At 35.5% G+C, this 19619-nt stretch overlaps 1 protein-coding gene and 1 long non-coding RNA gene across 6 annotated transcripts in view; one reads left to right on the top strand and one right to left on the bottom strand.

Moving 5' to 3' along the window:
• The window catches only part of NAALADL2 (N-acetylated alpha-linked acidic dipeptidase like 2), a 1264638-nt gene that overhangs the window by 99884 nt on the left and 1145135 nt on the right, over positions 1–19619 (bottom strand). The window lies entirely within an intron of this gene.
• On the top strand, positions 1908–19477 carry LOC112645982 (uncharacterized). The gene is made up of 3 exons (XR_003127393.3): positions 1908–2224; positions 13211–13297; positions 19280–19477. It is a non-coding gene; the product is annotated as an uncharacterized LOC112645982 (long non-coding RNA).

Genomic DNA, 19619 nt, shown 5'->3' with positions numbered 1-19619 from the left:
ACATAATGTCTACCACTAAGATGTTATCAATTAAAAGTGCTAAGACATATATGGCACTTGGAATAGTGAGTACACTACAGCTCCTTATGTTTCAGGTATTGATCATTACATCATCATCATCATCATCTCATCGTTCATACATCCTCAGGGTAAATGGAACAAACTGGAAAATAGTTGTACCTTAGAAAAATCTATGATCAGTGACCATAGATTAATATGACTATTTTCAGCCCGAGTGGCTCAGTGGTTTGGCACTGCCTTCAGCCCAGGGTGTGATCCTGGGGTCCTGGGATCGAGTCCCACGTCGGGATCCCTGCATGGAGCCTGCTTCTCCCTCTGCCTGTGTCTCTGCCTCTCTCTCTCTCTCTGTGTGTCTCTCATTAATAAATAAATAAAATATTTTAAAAATAATAATAATATGACTATTTTTTCTTTTGTAAATTTCTAGAAAATTATGATTAGATCATGATCATCTTTCAAAGAACAGTTTATCCTTCTGGGAAATACTGGTATTGCTCAAACTATTTTTGGAACACACTGCACTGAAAATGTCTTCATAATCTATAAATGATAGTTATTTTTATTAATTTTCAATTATATCTTACTTTAAAATTTTCAATTTGCAATACCCAACTTCATAATCTGCTTTATTTATCAAATTACTTATCTGTATCTGGAACTGTATTTATATCTACATCTATGATATACAGATAGATATTTATATTCTTTCTCTGATAAACAAGAATTCAGTATGAGTTTGTGATGGGTTACTGAATTAAGTTCCTTCAAATATATTTGGTTATGCAGACATGCCCATTTGTCGTATCTTATGCTTTCAGTGTTCTTTCTGGAGACCTACTCACCTCTCATAATTCTCTGGGCTTCCTATTAAGATTTCATCCACTTGTATTCCGGCAAACACAAGGGCATTATACTCAGCTTGTTAACTTTATATTGATTTATTTTGAGATTTTTTTTTTATTTTGTTATATGTTTCCCCAAGTGCATTACACATTCAGCTCATGCAGTAATATCTAAACAAATTGTGATTTTTTTTCTCATGAATGAATAAAGGAATTTTATTCTGGATTTTTAAGAATAAGAGTTATAACACGTAATTGAAAATTACAGGACTATGAATTTATTATATTTCTAATTCCTACCCCTCTAGTTCATAGACAGATATAAATGTCTCCAAAGATGAAAATAATAAATGCTGATTTAAAAAATCTTTCAGTGGCTATATATTGATCTGTAAAATGCCACTTTTAGGTTATTTTTGTGTTATATTTTAAAATGCTGTTTCTGCCATTGTCTCCCCTCTTTTCTGGAGCTTGTTTTGGGCAAATATTAGAGTACTGCAATCTATCCCACAAGCTACTAAGACTGCTTTATTACATTTCTTAAGCTTTCGCCTCTCAGAGCTATATTCTTGATTTATTCCTCAGTGCTAACCTCCAATTCATGAATGCTTTCTGTAATGACTGCAGTCCTCTCTTGTCTGCAGGGGATACATTCCCAAGCCCCCAGTGGATTCCAAAACTGAACCCTACACTATGTTTTTTTCTTCTATATGCATACTTATGGCAGAGTTTAACTTATAAATTAGGGACAGTAAGAGATTAAAAATACTAATAATAGAACACATAATAATATACTATAATCAGTTATGTGAATGTTTTCTCTCTCTCAAAATATTTTGTACTGTGCTTATCCTTCTTTTTGTGATGATGTGAGATAATAAAATGTCTCTGTGATGAGATGAGCTGTGGTGAATGACAGAAGCATTGTGATGACGCATTTGACTACCACTGACCTTCTGACAATAGGTCAGAAGGAGGACCATCTGCTCGCAGACACCATAGTTGACTATGAACACACAGTGGGTACCAGAAACCATGGAAAGTAAAACCACAGATAAGTGGGGAAGGGGGCTACTATATTGGAAAAAAAATCAACCTTGGAAAGATCCAACCTCTAAACCAACAGATAATTTTATTCAATTGCTAACTTCTTCAGGCTTACAATTTATGGAAAAGCTACAACTACACATGAAAATCGGTAACAGGGCTTGGCTTTTTTAGCCTAACGTCACCTGAAGCAGAACTCCAGATCAGGCCCTGTCTTCAAGCACTGGGTCAGGTTTTGCTCCCTTTCAATAGCTGGATGTTCAGACATTTACACTGTATGGAGGATGAGCTTCTTGTTGCTAATGCCTGTATTGGTATGACTTTTTAGTTTCCTATTTTCATACTTAATCTGTTGTTGTGTGTTTAGAATACAGCAATCAAAGAACGAAAACAGAGCTATTGTGAACAAAAGTATTGAGTATTTTTCTAACATTTCTTTCAGGATAATCTAAGGAAGCACACGAACACAAGTGTGTGGCCTTAAGATTTTATGATAAAAACTCATACAGGTTTTTATCACAAGAAAATATGTTGTAGATCACTTGTCAGCTTATTATGGTATTAAAACTATCACTAACATTCTAATATTTAGAAAGCATAATGGTGGCTTACCTAAACCAATTATTCCTTTAAAATTATAAATGCTCTGAAGAACATAATGAAGGAGATGTCTATGCGCCATAATATGTATGTAAATGTCAGACTGTAAAATGTTATAAATAAACAATACCCAAATCTACTGTGATAGAACACACTAATAAATGTAAAAAAGGAGATGATACAAGTTCAGAATAAAAAGTAAATTAGACAAGGAGCATAAAGAACATTCATTATTGAATGCTATGAGCCACTTGCCTACTACATGACACGATTCTTGTACAGGGAAGGAATTTAAGCCAGTGAGTAAGAACTTGGTTCTGCAATCCAGCTGGCCTGGATGTGAATCCTGGCTTGGACATTCACTACCTGTGTGGCCTTGGCTCAGAAATGCAGTCGTTTTTAACCTGTTCCCTTATTTGTAATGTGGGGTTAGTAGTTATACCTTCTTCCCAAGAGTATTGTGAGGGTTGAATAGATACATACAAATATGTAAAAAGCACATTACACTGTGCCTGGCACAAGGTTAGGACAACAACAAGTTCTGTTGAGAAATGGAGCAAATTGATAAACAGTTTGTTCTCCTTTAACGTAATCGAAACCTCTATTAGCATTTACATTTCTGAGTCGGAATATGGATTTATCCCTCTATCAGTGGCACCAGACCATGAGCTCCCCAAGGAAAGGCCACTTTCGAATCTTGAATGTTCAGCACAGTGTCTAGATCAGATAAATAAATGAGCGGAAAACACAGACACATTCCTGTAGAGAGACCCCAAACAGGAAACAACCTCGGACATTTCTTATGCAGTCAGAATCACTGTGGTACATTTTTCAGTGCATCAATGAAAGGCATTTTAAAGTACTAACCTGTCAAAAGGGCTAGGCTTTCCAGAAATGGGGTGTTCGGGTCAAATATCTCCGAACCTATAACATCTCAAAGCAATTGCTCTGAACCTCAGGGCACTGCTGAGCTCTTCTAAGCTCTCAGAGATTTGGTGCCAGTGATGATAATTTCAACCAAGGGTAAGGAGAATCATTTTTTTTCCCCCTTACCATTTTCTTTTCCTTTTTCAAGCAGGTGAAAATGGGTGTGAAGTCGTCTATTTTTTTTTTTTTTTTTTTTTTGCTCACCTTCTCCCTCTTATCAGCTTGATTCTATACTATACTATCTTGAGTCATCTGAGCCCAAGTTCCAAATTCTATTTCTGCTTATTTGTTATACTCTTCACTGAGAAATCTCTGTTCAAATTGAGTCTCCGAAATGCATGGCCTAGCCAATTTTCATGGTCAGAAAATCGCTAGCAAATAGAGCCTTCCCTCACTTCTCAGGCCCAGCAGTTGCTGATGTTAATGGAGCTAGTCATTTGCTTATCACGGGCAAAAGAGATTTGGTATTGATCGGTTTGACTCCGGACTCCGGTATTCCAATTAAGCTGGCCAAAAGGAACCCCGAGTTAAGGCAAGCCGGGGTGCAGGGGCACACAGCTATTCACAATCTGCCACAGTTCACGAGCCTTCCACGCTGCAGACGGTGCCTCGCGCTCATTCTCCACAAGACCGTACAGAAAAATGAAAGTGGACTTTAGATCATAAAAAACTACATTTTACTGCTATGATTTTTCATTCTCACTTTAGAATCGTTCATTTATCAGCCATTTGGCTACGCCTCAAACCTCACTTTCTTTCCCTGAAAGCCGTTGTGTTTTGTCAGGTGCAATCCTCGAGAAACAGCAATGAATGTCCACAGTAAGAGACCCTGAGTAGGCAAGTCCCTGAGCTGGCTCTAAGGTCTCCCCCCTACAGCTCCATTTGTGTTTTCCACTCTCAAATGATCTCATAGGGCTCTAAGTACACAGACCATGTTATTGGGGTCAGAGGACAGAAGAGGGCAATAAGCTACTATTTTTCACTTGAACTCATTTATATTTTGTCAGATATCAAGTTTAAGTAGATTATTTTGTTCCCTGCTAAACGATGTTCTTTTTTTTTCTATTTTTCCAAGGATTAAAAGAATACAGTTTTAAGAGACCAAAACTGAAGCGCCAACAACAAACAACCCATCTAGATGGAAGCACACACCTTAATTGAAACTCTAACAGAGCTACCGTTTTCTTGCGTAGTGGCCCTGCTAGCAGGCTGTGGCTAAGCCTCTGAACCCTCCAAATTCTCCAAAAAAAAAAAAAAAAAAAAAAATCCCCGAGAGGCCGAGTCTTTCAGTCAAGTCTAATTTAACTATAACTATGTAGAGAGAGCTGAAGGCCGCCCACTCAGGTAGAGTGGAGACCTGAGGCAATTATGAAAGTGATTCAAGCAGAAAAATTTCCTGCTGAAGAAGAGATAATGTTTGCTTGAACTCTTCAGATTGGCCATCTATAATAATTAAATTCATTAACTCACTCCTTCGCTTTCACTTTGCCAATAAAGGCAGCCTTGTTGCTCTTCAAAATACACACGTGAGGCATCCCAAATATTTGTGAATTTTCAAAATACTTTTTAAAAAAATTTTCAAAATACTTTGTTGATAACTTGTAAGATAGATTCACAGATTTAAAGAAGTTGGTTCCCAGAAAATTAGATGCAGGGATACCCAGAGGGAGTAGTAAAGACGGGGAAAAGAAGGATGAACTATATCAAGAGGCTGTTTCTCTAAGATGTAGCCCCTATCCAAGTGACCCCGCTGGAGGTGAATCTTGTACACATGCATGTGCACACACACACACACACACCATTATATCATTCATCAGCCACTAGAAATCGATACATGAATTTTTAATACATTTAATGATTTAATAATAATTATGACTATAAAAAGAGCCCGTGATCCTTTAATTCTAAAGGCAACAGATGGGCTCTTTTGAGCACTCAAAAATTTAAGGACAAAGTACTTACAAACCCTATATAAAAAAATAAAACAGCACCATTTATTTCCACTGGTCTCTAGTCGAGTAGCTCCAGTTCTTGTCACTGTCATTTTTTAGGTATTCCCACTTTCTCAAGGCTTCACTGCCGCTGCAGCCACCTCCAGGGACTCATGACACTTGATTTTCTCCAGCTTTTTCCTCACCAACCACAACCATTGACATCATGTTTGCTTACTTGGATACCCCAAATTATGGCCAGGATAGAAGGTTTAAAACACCTTGATTAGGAGGAAGTAGGGAAGGGCCCCTATCTGGAACTAAGTATGGAAGGATCCCATTTCAGGAAAATCTTTGTGATTTTGATAGTTCTTTAAAATGCCTTCGATAGTTCAGTTCTTTAAAATACCTTTCACTGTTACATACACACACACACACACACACACACACACACACAATGTCCTACAGTGATTTTGACAGCATAGGAAATGTCCAACGTTGTGTTCCATGTGGGAGCTCTCTACAGGAATGTCATTCCAGGCGTGAGGAAGCATGGGGGAGGACCATCAGGCCCATTATTCACACAAAAGGCGTATGTTTGATACCCACAGCTACAGGGGGAACTATATCAGAGGTCATTCGAGTCTGCTGAAGAGAGATTTGGTGGCAGAAACTCACAACAGTGCCAACAGTGCTGCAGAGTACCTCGGTGCTTTGGAAGTCACTTTGTGTCAGTCGGTAGACAGGTCATCCTCAGGGATGATTCTACAGGGAACTTACCAGAATGGTTATGACAATGCTCAGCAATATGGAATTAATTCTTCAAAGATGCACATGGTATGAGTCGACAAGCAGATAACCATGGCTCTACCCGTGATTGGTATCTCGTGCCAACAGGAAACTGTCGATAAGGCTGTTAAGGTGTATGTGGAGGTCTGTTTCTCATAACTGCTCTTTCAGTTGGATGTTATACAATAAAACAGTTATTTTAAAAACAGAAATGACTGCAATGTTGCTGTATTATATTTCAGTTTTTTGCTATTTAAATTGGATATATCTTTACATCCTGGAAACACATCTATCTATCATCTATCATCTATCTATCATCTATCTATCTATTTTGCATTAGACAACAGAGGTAGTGCTTTCACAAAAATAAATGTACAGTTTTTTGAAATACATTCAAATACAGTCAATGCCTGGCCTGCCAATTAAAAAATATCTGAAGACTGAATTAAGTGAAAATTGTATTTTATTATACATATATGATGTCATGTAAGGCTCTGCCTAGATGATCTGCATATTCACACATAAAAACTGAAATGACTGTTAAAATGTAAGATAATAACGTGGCCAATTAAGAGATTTACTCAAAAAACACTCAGAAATGAAGCAAATGTGGTAATAAAATGGGATGTTGTCTTAAACGGACACAGCAGCAAAAATAATGAACAATGAATTCAAGCTCTCAGATCTTTCCAGGATCTTTTTTCTCTTTTTCTCATAACATATTAGGGGTCTTTTAGAAACATATATAAATATAGCTTGTAATGAAGCAAAATTAAATATTGCCTCTTTTCTTAATATAACATGCAAGTAATTATTTCATTATAATACTTTTGCCTATTCATCTATTTTCAACAATGTACAGTCATTGAGAGATTATTAAAATAATATCCCTGAAGTATTAACAACGGTTATGGGAGGGTGGGATTTGGGTTAACTTTTTAATACTTTAATCTTTATACTCCTCTCTATTGATTGAAGTTATATTGTAAGAATCTGCCAGAGGATATGGGCGGCGTTGGTTTCCATGAGAACAGCAAGAGAATGATTAAGAGCATGGATATGAAGGGACTGATTGGAATCTACTCTTGATAACTCTAGAATTTTGGATTTTATTCGAAAAAGGCAAATTAAGTTCACATTATTTTAGTGATTCCATCAAATTTACATATAGACAGACACACAGAGATTTAGAAAACTATAGCTTAAAAAAAAAAGAAAACTATAGCTTCTAAATATAGTCATTAATATTTAAAACCAGTTGAAATTTGAGATTCAACTCTACTCCAAAGATGATGGTTATACTGGTATGTGGATGAACAATACTGCTCTGGGCAGAACTTATAAAATAAATCCTCGTGACTGATAAAAGAGCAGAAACATTATTTTTCCATGAATAATATTATATAGTTATCCACTTCCATTTAGTGTGAAGATGATGCTTTGATTTCCCCTCTACTTAGCAGGCAAAGTAACATCTAATTCAAAATAAGGTGGTTTTGCAACATGAAGACGCTGAAAATTGTTTAAAGACCTGTATAAAAGTTTCATTCTTAGAAAAGATAAGAACATATAATAGAAATGCGTCTGCCCGCTAAACTTGGTGTGGGTTAGATAAAGTTAGAAGGTGCTGACACATGTGAGTCAGCCGGACATAAACAATAAAGAGCTATTAAAAGGGAAACAATCAAAACCAGATTCATGCTCAGTTTGAAAAATTAAACATATTCCCACAAAGCTCATTAACATGCCTCATAAAATAATTAAGAAGTACCAAAGTAACATATAACTAAGGAGATATAAGGAACATGACTCTCCATTTGAAAGCTCAGAATTTTAAGAAAACAACCCATAAACAAAATAGCTTAGGTACCTCAAAAGCTTTATATAATACACTTTAAATACATTTTGCTATATTTTACAAGACCGTCAGGAGATTTATGAAATCTAAGAGAGTCATGAATCATGCCAATAAATTCTAAATTTAAAATATTTTTGATTTACAAATCTTTCCTGTGCAACTTAAGGACAGAAATGACATATTTATAGATCAGTGGTTTTGGTACCACACCATTTTCACTGAGTTTATGTCCTACTTCCTTGTTTTAGTTCAAAGTTCCGATATATGAATCCTAACTGGCTCTTTCTCCTAGTTCAGTCTTTTGAAGTTCAGATTGGTAATGAGCTCCACAGGATGTTATGCAACACTTTCCCGGTCTTTTTCTGAAGGGGGAAAAAATCCACCCTATTTCCTTTGCCCAGGTGCCAAGAGTAAGCAGCCTCGTTCAGCGGGATTTTCATTAAATGCACTAACAGATTATTTTTCTCCATAGAAGCCACAGAGGAAGAGAATCAACTTTTCATTCCTAGAAAGTTATCTCTGCAGAAGAAAAGCACAGTAAAGCCAGAATCAGTATTTATGCACACTACTCGCTATCTGGCACTTACGATTTAGTCACCAATCAATGATTCTGGATGGGGTTAAGATGGGAATGTGTTTCCAGCAGTGTCAACAAAGCACCATTAAGAAGCCAGCACAATTTCTAAAAATTATGAACTCTTGTCACTAGTTCAAGTTCTAGTTCAGCAGTATTTCCCTCTCTTAGCAACTCCTGCTCCACCAGGCTTTGGTCATTAAAGTCATGTTTAAATCCTGAGGTAGCAGTGTTTCAGTGGTTGAAAAAAGAAAAAAAAAAGATCTCTCTTGGTAACATTCTAATAAAAGAAATTATAGATTAAAAGCTTAGCATTGTTAGACATTGCCTTAGAAATGGAAAAGAAATTTCATGAGAAATTGTCTAAGAACAAATTTTCACCTTATAACAATATCATAATGTAGTAATGAATTGAAATATTTTAAGCTCATTAAACAACCATTGATACTTTTAATGGTTCATTTCAGAAAAAAAATGAGAGAAAAATATTTTTTAGAAAATAGTAAAATGACACCCATTATGGATGAGAGCTTAAAGTGGTTTGAATTTTGGAGACACAAATATTTTTCTTTTTAAAATAATTTAATTGTTAAAGATATTTTATTTATTTATTTGACAGAGAGAGAGAGACAGAGAGAGTACACAAGCAGGGGAGGGAGAAGCAGGCTCCCCGCTGAGCCTGATGTGGGGCTTGATCCCAGGACCCAAGGATCATGACCTGAGTAGAAGGCAGACACTTAACCGACTAAGCCACCCAGGCGCCCCTAAAAATAACTTTAAAAAGTAATTTAGTATATCTAATTTGACTTTTTCCAACCAGAAATTCTCTTTCTTAAATAGTTGTAAAGGAAGTTAGCTATTTATTTCTAGCAAGCTGCCAAACTTTTAGAGTCTTCTCTGAAATGGTTTGTAAAATTGAGTCATAAATCTCCAGGGATTGACTCATGAGAGATTTCTAGTGACTAACTCCTTTAGACAAACAAGAAATGAAGCCCAAACAGCTAGGATTCACTCATAATGCAGTCTAAATATGTAAGTGATATTTCCTTCATTATCTTAACATACAGCAACAGGTAGCTCATGTTAACAATTAGCTCAGCAACAAACCCCAGTGTATCTGAAATTATCATTAAGGGGGAATGCAGCAGATGCTAGTAAGTTAAAGTGAAAAGCACTAGGCTAAATTCATAGAAATACAAACTATTGCTGGGCAGGCATATATTTTTTTCTTCACGTTATTTATTTATTTACTCACCCACTCGTTTATTTATTTTTCTTCAAATAATTTAGAAGCTTATTCATGTAAAGGAGGGGGGAGGGGCAGAGGGAGAGGGAAAGAATCTCAAGCAGATTCCCCACTAAGCTCGGAGCCCTGGGAGGACTCGATCCTATGACCCTGAGATCACTACCTGAGCCAAAACCAAGAGTCAAGACACAATCAACTGGGCCACCCAGGTGACCCAAAACAACTGTTTCTTTTAAGTTAAATTTTTCTCCCCTCCCCCCCCCTTTTTTTTAGCAACTCAAGGCCATTCGTTGCTCACAAGGTCAATATATGCAAGTTTATCGAGGTACAAGAAATATTCACAATTGCTCTGCAACTGCATTCCATATCACCAATGACCTGAAAATCAATGTTTTTGAGTGTGTTTTTTTGAAAATGAGACAAATAATATTTTTATGTATAACATTCTTCATGTATGTTTTATCTTAAAATCATAATGCTTATAAAGAAATATAGTTTTCCAAAATGCTGGACAATTTTTTTTACAAATGTTTTGTTTTGTTGAGTTTTTATTTAAATTATAGTTAGTTAACATATAGTGTGATATTGGTTTCAAGAGTAGAATTTAGTGATTCATCATATTCATCACCCAGTGCTCAACACGAGTTCTCTCCTTAATACTGATCACCTGTTTTACAAATATTTTAAGCTGCCAAGGGTCAAGAACAACCAAATGTTTCTCCATTTTTCCATTTAACAAAACTTACAGGTCTTCTAAGACTATTACTATTCCTGTGAATGCAAAACAAATATATTTTATGAATATCTAATGGAATTCTGTTACTAGTTTTGATTAAAATATAAACACAATCGTGAGTCAATTTAGTATTTATTCTTAAATTTAACCTCATTATCTTTATAAATTAGCCAGTGAGTTCCTTCTTTAACTTAAAGTGCTTTCTGTTGATTGTTCCTAGTTTGTTTTGTTTGTGTTTTTTGATCGTTCTTCGTTTTGATCATGAGCGTAGATTCCAAAGCCAGATTGCCTGGGCTCAAGTCCTAGCTTTACAACTTGCTGGCTCTGCTATCTTATTCAATCAAGGTGCCTCAGAGCTATGTCCTCTCTTCTCTCATTTGTAAAATGGATTTGATAATAATAGAGATTACTTCATGAAATTGTTGTGAGGAAACAAAATTATGTAAAGTTCACAGTGCATGGTATATGGTAAGTTCTATGTAACTGTTTGATATGATTCTTTTGGTTTTATATTAATGATTGCAAAATTACCAAGCACTGAATATTGTGTTTGATACAACATATTAAGCCTAATTATTCAAAAGAATGGTGTCCATTGTATCACTTGAAAAATTATACATTTACCTCACACTGTCACTAATTTAAGAAATTCTGGGTTTTCTCCTTTGAAGTTGTGTTCAGAATCATTCAAAGCCAAATAAGATAATTAATCTCATTACTCTTAGTGTTGCAAACAGTATTTCCCAATTTGCTCATCCAATGTAGTTAATAGACATGCTCTTCAAATATTAATAATAGTAACAAAACTCCGATTTCCTGAATATTTCATGTGCCAAGTATAGCACTGAGGATTTTACAGTTATAATCTCATTTGGTTAACTTTGAACAGTCTGAGAAAAGTTTTCATCAGCAGTGAATAAAGATGCGTATCATTGGGGACATTCTAAAGAATGTGAGGACAGCTTTGGAGGTGATCCACAAAAGGTTTTGCATGATGGTCCAACTCATGTCATAAATAATCAATGGAGCTAAAAAAGGAAATTACTCTTTGGATGATGCACATTGTTAATTTTGGTTGAAATAGACTATCACATGATTTCAAAGTCATAAGTCATTAAATAACTGTAATGTACATGAAATTTGTAACTAACAATGAATAAAAACCCTACAATAATACTTAAGTTTAAGTTTAGGCTACACATTTTTCTCTGATTTAATTGCTGGGGACTTAGAAGATCATGAGGGAATATATGGTTATAAGATATACTTTGCTTTAATGACTCTCAATGGATTATAGCAGAATTATCTGTTCTCCAAAACTTTGATCAAGTCCCCCAAAGTAGAATTTTTAAGCCTCTGTTCCCCACTGGATAAAGGGAGCTGACACCCACCAAAAGTAATGAATATAAAACAGAGGGTACAGTGTCCGGCACATAGTACGTGCTTAATAAATAATAGCTGTTATTAATAAGTGTTGTTTATTAACAGTCACAAAATTTGCATCTGAAAAAACTGCCAAAACACAAAAATGTAAGACTAGTTCTTGTTGTTATTGTTGTTGTTTTACTGCATGCAAGTCCTTCTTGTCCTATAGTTATTTACTATACCAAGTGGAAATTTGTCAATTTGGTAGTTTTGTCAAAAGAAAAAAAAAAAATGTACCAATACTACTGACACTTCTACCAAGGCAAAGCCTGATGAGGAGAAATTAGTTGTTGCAAAGGAGATAGCAATGGTGGGAAACAGAAATCTATTAAGCTTTGTGTACAGAATCAAACTAAATTTAAAATTATAGGAATGGCTTGACATATCTTCTTTCCTCTCCTTAATGTTTCCTTGTAATGTATGATTGCTGTTATTTATTCTATGGTCGCTTAAACAAGACCAAAACCCATTCACATGTAGTATGGCTGCAGTTTGTAGACAGTCTCATTCTTGTGCTTGAAAAATGAAAATATCTGAAAACGCAGTAAAAGCAGTCTGCCATAGTGAAGCAAAATTACAATGCTATTCTTAAGGTTATCATAAGAGAGCAAACAATGGGTCATAAAAAAGATGTGTGGCCATGGCATAAAACTTATCAAAGGCCACCATGGTTCTCTCTCGGAGAGCTACATAAGCCAGACTCGAGAGATACCGAGGCATGTTAGTAACTCTGGCAGCGACAAAAGTTCACCGCCAAGCATACAGGCACTGAAGGGACTGAGGTAATCAGTTCCATCCATCTTTCTGGGTAATTAGAATAATAAGCTCCATGCAGAGGTCACATATTGCCTAATGAAACAGTTCATCTGAAGGGAAGGGCACAGTAATTCTTACCAGTTGAAGGAGACTGTAGGATTGGACCAGGCCGATTCCTGCAACCTGGCGCTCCTGTGAGGTGGTGGCTACACCCTCCCCACTGCAGGCTGCAGGGTGGGCTATGCCGTGAGCTCCCCACAATTAATCAGAGGGTAAGTGAGCTCTACTGCAATGAATCATCTTTGAATAGAAAGCATGATAGATTCCAAGGACACCAAAACCAATAAATTCAATGATTCAAACAGATATTATGAGTGTCCCCTCTTGGCCGACCCACAGGTACAAGGATCGACACATCCTCAAACCCAACTTCATCTTTTTTGTAATTGACCAAACAGATGGCTGAGGCTACGTGACCAACACACAAGACAGCGAGGGATCTTGGGGATGGGTGAAAACCAAGCTGAACATTTCCTAACTTCCAGGTCAGTGTCCTGGCCACTGGCCACTCTGATTCTATTTACACAAATGTTATGATACCGGATATTTGTGACCTACTCTCTTTGTGCTGGCATCAATAAAAATAATACTGGAAGAAATATATCTCACAGCAACCAACACAGTTCCACCATGGGACTTTGGCCCTCCTCTCCCCGTCCTAATTTCCAAACCCGTGCAGACAGTACTTTTCTGGTTAACAGATGAGGAGATCAATTACACTGGTAAACTGTGTGACATTTTTGGATCTTTGTTGATAATTTCATCTTCTGAGATAATGGAATTTGAAGCATCTGACCCAGAGAAATTCATCCATTTAATTTCCCTTCAGATTGTTTCCACTTTTTCGCCAGCACAGACCTAAGTTCCCCAAATTTTAATGTAAAGGGGAACATGTGAAAAATTAGAACCTAGGATATTTACCACCCCACTCTGTATCCATTCGTCAAAAATATACCCAGTCCTAAATGTGTATAAAATCTAAAGATGGCGATCATAGAAATAAGTAGGTTGATTCATCAACTTCTATTTGAACTAAATATTAATGTAGTTAAGATCTTATCATTAACATTTTAAAACTAAGTTTCTAAGCCTATCTAAAAACAGGGTGTGCTTTCTTATCCACCTACATATTTATATTAAAATGGAATCTATACTACCAGGGTGTTAAGACTTCCAGCTATAAACTGAAACCAATATTTAAGGATTTCATATTCACCTGAAATAATATCTCTCTAACTATATAGTTATGCTCCAGGGGTTAACTGTGCTATCTGTAAGAATACAAATAATGCTTTCACTTAAATTTCAAACCCAAAGTTTTGCATGTTAGGTTGGCACCCAGAGATGCCACTAGTTTTGAGAATAGGCGCTTAAAAAAAATCACTTATCACATCCTGGTTTGCAGAACGGTTTGTTTAGAAAATGTTGCCTCTTTGTTATGAGTCCTGGAGATAATAAATTCACATGCTCTACCTTGAGCAAGTTACACACCAAGTATTTGAAGAGAAATTTGTTGTTCTAGAAAGAGCATCTAGGGGATCCCTGGGTGGCGTAGCGGTTTGGCGCCTGCCTTTGGCCCAGGGCGCGATCCTGGAGACCCGGGATCGAATCCCACGTCAGGCTCCCGGTGCATGGAGCCTGCTTCTCCCTCTGCCTGTGTCTCTGCCTCTCTCTCTCTCTCTCTGTGTGACTATCATAAATAAATAAAAATTAAAAAAAAAAAGAGCATCTATCTGGTGGATGAGTCTGGGAACCTGAGTCCTCATCTAGTTGTATCCCCTCAGTTTGAACTTAATTTTCTTATCTATAGAATCAGGTCGATTATGTTTAATGGTCAATGGAGTCCTCTTCAGTTCTGAAATTCTGATACTCAATACTATTCACCATTACTGTCTGAAGCACATTAACAATACTACAGAAGCCAATCTGGCATTGTGGAAAAGAAGTCTGGGTTTCAGAAGATCTAGATTCTATTCTTGGTACTTCCAGTACCCAGATTTTATCAAAGTTCTTAACCTCTCCAAGTTTCAGTTTTCTCATCTCATTTCTAGATCTATCTCCTCTAAGTGCTCATCATCATCATCTCCTCTATCATCTATCTCCTCTAAGTGCTCATTTTAGGGAACAAGATTTTGAAAACAAGATAACGTATTAAAACATTTTTTAAATGTTAGATCCTTCCATAATGAACTGAAAAGGTATTAGTGTTTATTGTACTAAGACTTAGTCATATCAGAATTTATTCTATCATTTAAATTCTATGAGACCATGAGAATGTGTTGGAAACACAGACATAAGACAGATTTCGATTTGCAACCCGCCCTTCTATATATTTAGGACTTAAGTGGCTAACTTATTAACTCTAAATTGAAAAAAAACAGATTTTTAAATATTCTTATTAATTTCTTATATCTTAAATCCATAAACAGTTGGTTTGAAGTCATAACATGAAAAATATATTTAAAAGTATATTTATTTTTCAACAAACTCGAACGTTTAGATGGTTACAAACAACTGGTTTAAAATATGGACCTGTAACTCTATGCTTTATGTCACCTTGTGTATAATCTTGATTACACCAATTTCATTTTCTTATTGTATGTTTCAAATTCCACTGAGCTTACATCATGAACTTTGATGGATGAGCTAGACTGTTGTGTCTGTCTGGGCAGGTGTGAGATAAATTGCTGGGCAGGCTATGATCTTTGGGCAAATTACTCTCCTTGACTACAATATGTATCGATGAGATGTGTCAGTGTTCATATACACACTTGTCAGTTGCATTACCCAGGTGATGAAAATACAAGTTAGGAGACCATCAAAATGAAGAGGGAGACATCCACCGTGTCATAGGAAATTAGCAAAAGAACCATCACCTGAAGCTGGAAATATCATGAGGTAAAACCTTTGGTCGGTTTTGATAGGGGAAAAAACTCAAACCACTTAGTCAAGTATAAGTAATTACATTTTTTCATTCCCATCTAAAATTAGTTTTATTTAATACAAATGAAAGTGAACATGACAATAATTTAGGGTATTTTAAGTGGTACAGAGCAGGTAAAGGGCTATAATCTCAATTCAATAAGTTTTGACCACTCATTCAAATTAAGAACTGCTTTGTTATTGTTGTTGGTTTTATATTTTTTTAAAAATTGATTCATTAGAGCTATTAAAGAGATCTTTAGGAATATATGAATATTTTATTCAGAATCCTTTCAATAGATGTACCATCTATGCACTTTTACATAAGAGACACTGTGCATTACAATAGGAGATTAAAAAAAAAGACAGAAATATCTTCCTTAATTAGGTAATGCAGATTCCTTGTTACAAAAGAGCCCTACAGTGTTTTTCCTCCTTAATGAAAGCATAAATTGATCTTGGCTTCAAGATCCAGAGTATTAATCTGTGGAATACACAAAATATCTCTGTGTTTGAGAGAAAAAGCCCATTTCAGGAGGAAGCCAGAAGATCCCCATTGATTTTGTGTTTACCAAGTAACTTCTGGTATCGGTGTACTCCCTAAGCCCCCAAGGTCCTCCCAGTCCTCCATTAGACAAGCCTATTTCAGACTAGTGAATTTGTAAATGCATAAAGACATAATTACTTGCGCGCATGAGTGTTTAGGAGAGGGAATTGGAAGCTACCAGAAAATTCTCTAACAGAACTAAGAGTGGAAAAATGTTTTAAATCCTCTAATAATTACTTTAGCTGCTCCCACTGTGGTGCTCAACAACTTGTATGCTGCCACGTCCCCCATTTTGTTCCTCCCAGACAGACTTTATTCCTAAATGTTGCTGAAAAAACATAATTCTAAAAAGAGGCTCACTATCTCTCAAAAATGTATCATGCAAATATCACTTTACTTATTTATCTATATTCTTGAGAGCTGATAATCTACTAATAAAAAGGTACTTTTTAAATATTTTTTTCTGAAAACTGGATATTCTTTAATAATATAAATACCACTTTTCTAGATTTTAATAATTTGGATTTAAAAGTGACATATATACTGTATCGGTAAGTTATATACATGTTATATATATATGAAATAGAACGTATAAATAGAAATATGTATATATGAAATAGAAAGTAAAAGTTCTAAATCTGCTAATTTGCAATATGTAAAGAAGAATTGGGCCTCATCTTAATTACTTCAGAATTTTTGCTGCACTAGATCCTTCGTAAAACTCTCAAATTATTCTTTATAAAGAACAATTTTACTTTAACGCTACATTATTCTTTTCCATGACAAACAGAACAATAAGTCTCTTTTCTCAATTAGTATAAAAGTTTAGCAAATAGTAATACTTTTAAATTATAAGAGTCTCTGATACACAATAAAACTACTGAGAATAGTAATCTATCTTAAAAACTACTGAGAATAGTAATTTGTCTCCAAGCATGAAGAAAGTTGATTGTAGCATTACCCAGAGATGTACACCCCATTACCATCTCCGGTAATTCAAGCTCCTATGACCTGGATGGGTAGATGGATGGATAAGCAAAAGAGAAACTGTCTCTTTGATTACGACCCTGCAAATTTCTTCTATCACAAAGGTTCTAGAGACCTATAGTATTATCCGGAATTATTTGTCTCAATGATAAGGTGATAATCAAGAATAATGTAGCTGTTTCTGTCAAGTAAAGCACCCCAAATGAAAGCACATCTTTTTGGAATGTTTTAAAAGGGTCTTATATATAGTATCATGGTGAATTCTGTTCAGTTATTACAAGATTAACATTGTGTATCATCTTGATCCCTATGCACAGCTCAAATTTGTCTTTGGCAGTACCCAGCTGAAAACTGAATTTGGTTTCCTTGGAAACGTGCTAACAGAGCACTGAAAGACAAGGAATCCAAATGCTACATATAGAAATCTAGTTCCTTTTTGGCTAGCTAGTTGGGTGGAATATAGCAATCTCAAGATCAAATTAAATTTTATGAAATAATGAATTCATCTAATTTATTTTTAATAATGTCTCAAGCTTCTAAGGAAGATTTTATTAGCTGAACACTTTAAATTGAATACTGAATTTAATCAGTTCAGTTGTGCAGAGTTTAATGTTTGCTTTTTCGGTTAAATTACAAAATACTGAATTGATCAGTGAGACCTACTAGTGTCTATATTATTTGCTTTATAGTGATCCAACATTCCAATAACTAGAAAAGCAAGCAGTGAGAAGTTGGGGAAATTTAAGGAAGTATAAAATGTTGAATTATCAAGAAACAACGAACACTATTGAGAATATTCCTGTAGCATGCAAAAGATGAGGTGTTCTGCTTTTAAATATCTAACAAAATTTTGAGTTTTCTTTAAAATACTGTGATGAGTCTGATGACCTATTTTTTAAAAATATTTTATTTATTTTAGTGAAAGAGAGAGAGAGAGAGAGCAAAAGGGACAGAGACAGGGACAAGCAGACTCCCCGTTGAGCACAGGGCCAGCGGTGGGACCCTGAGATCATGCTCTGAGCCAAAGTCGGACACTTAACTGACTGAGCCAGCCAGATGCCCCTGAATCTGATGACCTGTTAAGAAAAATATTGGTATAACCCTTTGGAAATATTAATGTTTCTACTTGGCTCTTTTTATTCATAGTCAAACTTGTAAGGATAAAGATATTACAGGCTGTCAATAAATGTACAATACTAGCATTTTCTATATGAGGCGTATGATCATCATAACAATATGGCACATACTATCATTATCACCAATTTATAAGTAAAGCAGGAAAGATTTTGAGAGCTTAAATTATTCAAAGTGATATAATTACTTAGTAGTGGATTTATTAAAATATCACATCTAACTCCAAAGCCTTCAGCAACACTCTCCAGCCTTAGCTTTGTCAATCTAGAATATGGCAAACCTAAATGTGTGTATGAGTGTTGCATGTATGGACTAATATCTTTGATTAAACGGAATAAGGAAAATGATAAAACCCATGAAAAATAATTATTTGTGGGATATGCTGGGAGTATTGCTTTGGCAATTTTGAAGTTAAATGAAGTCAAAACTTTTCTTTAAAAACATAGTGTTAATTCAAATTACAATGAACTTGCAAAATCACCATTGCGTGGATGCATCCATACATTTTCTAGTGTCTATTTCTGCATACTAGAAATGATCTGTATCTATGTCAACTATGCAAACTTAAAAAGCATGTATGAGTTCAAGGAACTTCTAATTGCTTTTTGTTCCTTGTTTTGCAAAGGAGAAACAACACTATCATATTCAATTTCTACCCTGTTGCATATTTTATCTCTTAATCTGCCCATATTCCCCAAAGCCAGCTAACCACAATCTCTGTCCGAAGAAAACAAAGAAAGGCCAAAGCAAGGGACCACCACAGTTTAAATCTGAACGATAATGTATCACACTCTTAATGACCAGTAAGTAAGCTTATCTTATCATTTTCCCTCCAGTCTGATATTTTTCTTTTTTTTTTCTGCTATTTTTCCTACAGAGTAATTGGCTATATTTGAGGAAGTCCTGTGAAAATCCGAAGGGACCATATTGTGGTCCCATCATTCACGATGCAAAACCCACTGTGACTCCTACACGTGTATTACGTAATCTGTAGAAACTGCAGCAAGTGCGGAATGCATTCATAACACATATCTCTGAGGCTATGGTGACATAATAAAAGGCTAATGTCATTCAACCGAGCAGTCCAACTGCAGAGAGTGATTTCAGAATCTAGAATGCTGAAATGTTTATCATCACTCACTTTCCTCTAAAGAATCACAGCTTTTGTCTTTAAGCGATGAGTAAAAAATATACATAAATCCATAAATAAAAAAAAT

Source organism: Canis lupus, chromosome 34 (genome assembly GCF_003254725.2).
Source record: "Canis lupus dingo isolate Sandy chromosome 34, ASM325472v2, whole genome shotgun sequence".
Taxonomy (NCBI): Eukaryota; Metazoa; Chordata; class Mammalia; order Carnivora; family Canidae; genus Canis; species Canis lupus.
The sequence above is the reverse complement of the archived record's forward strand: the minus strand, read 5'-3'. Positions and strand labels throughout refer to the sequence as shown.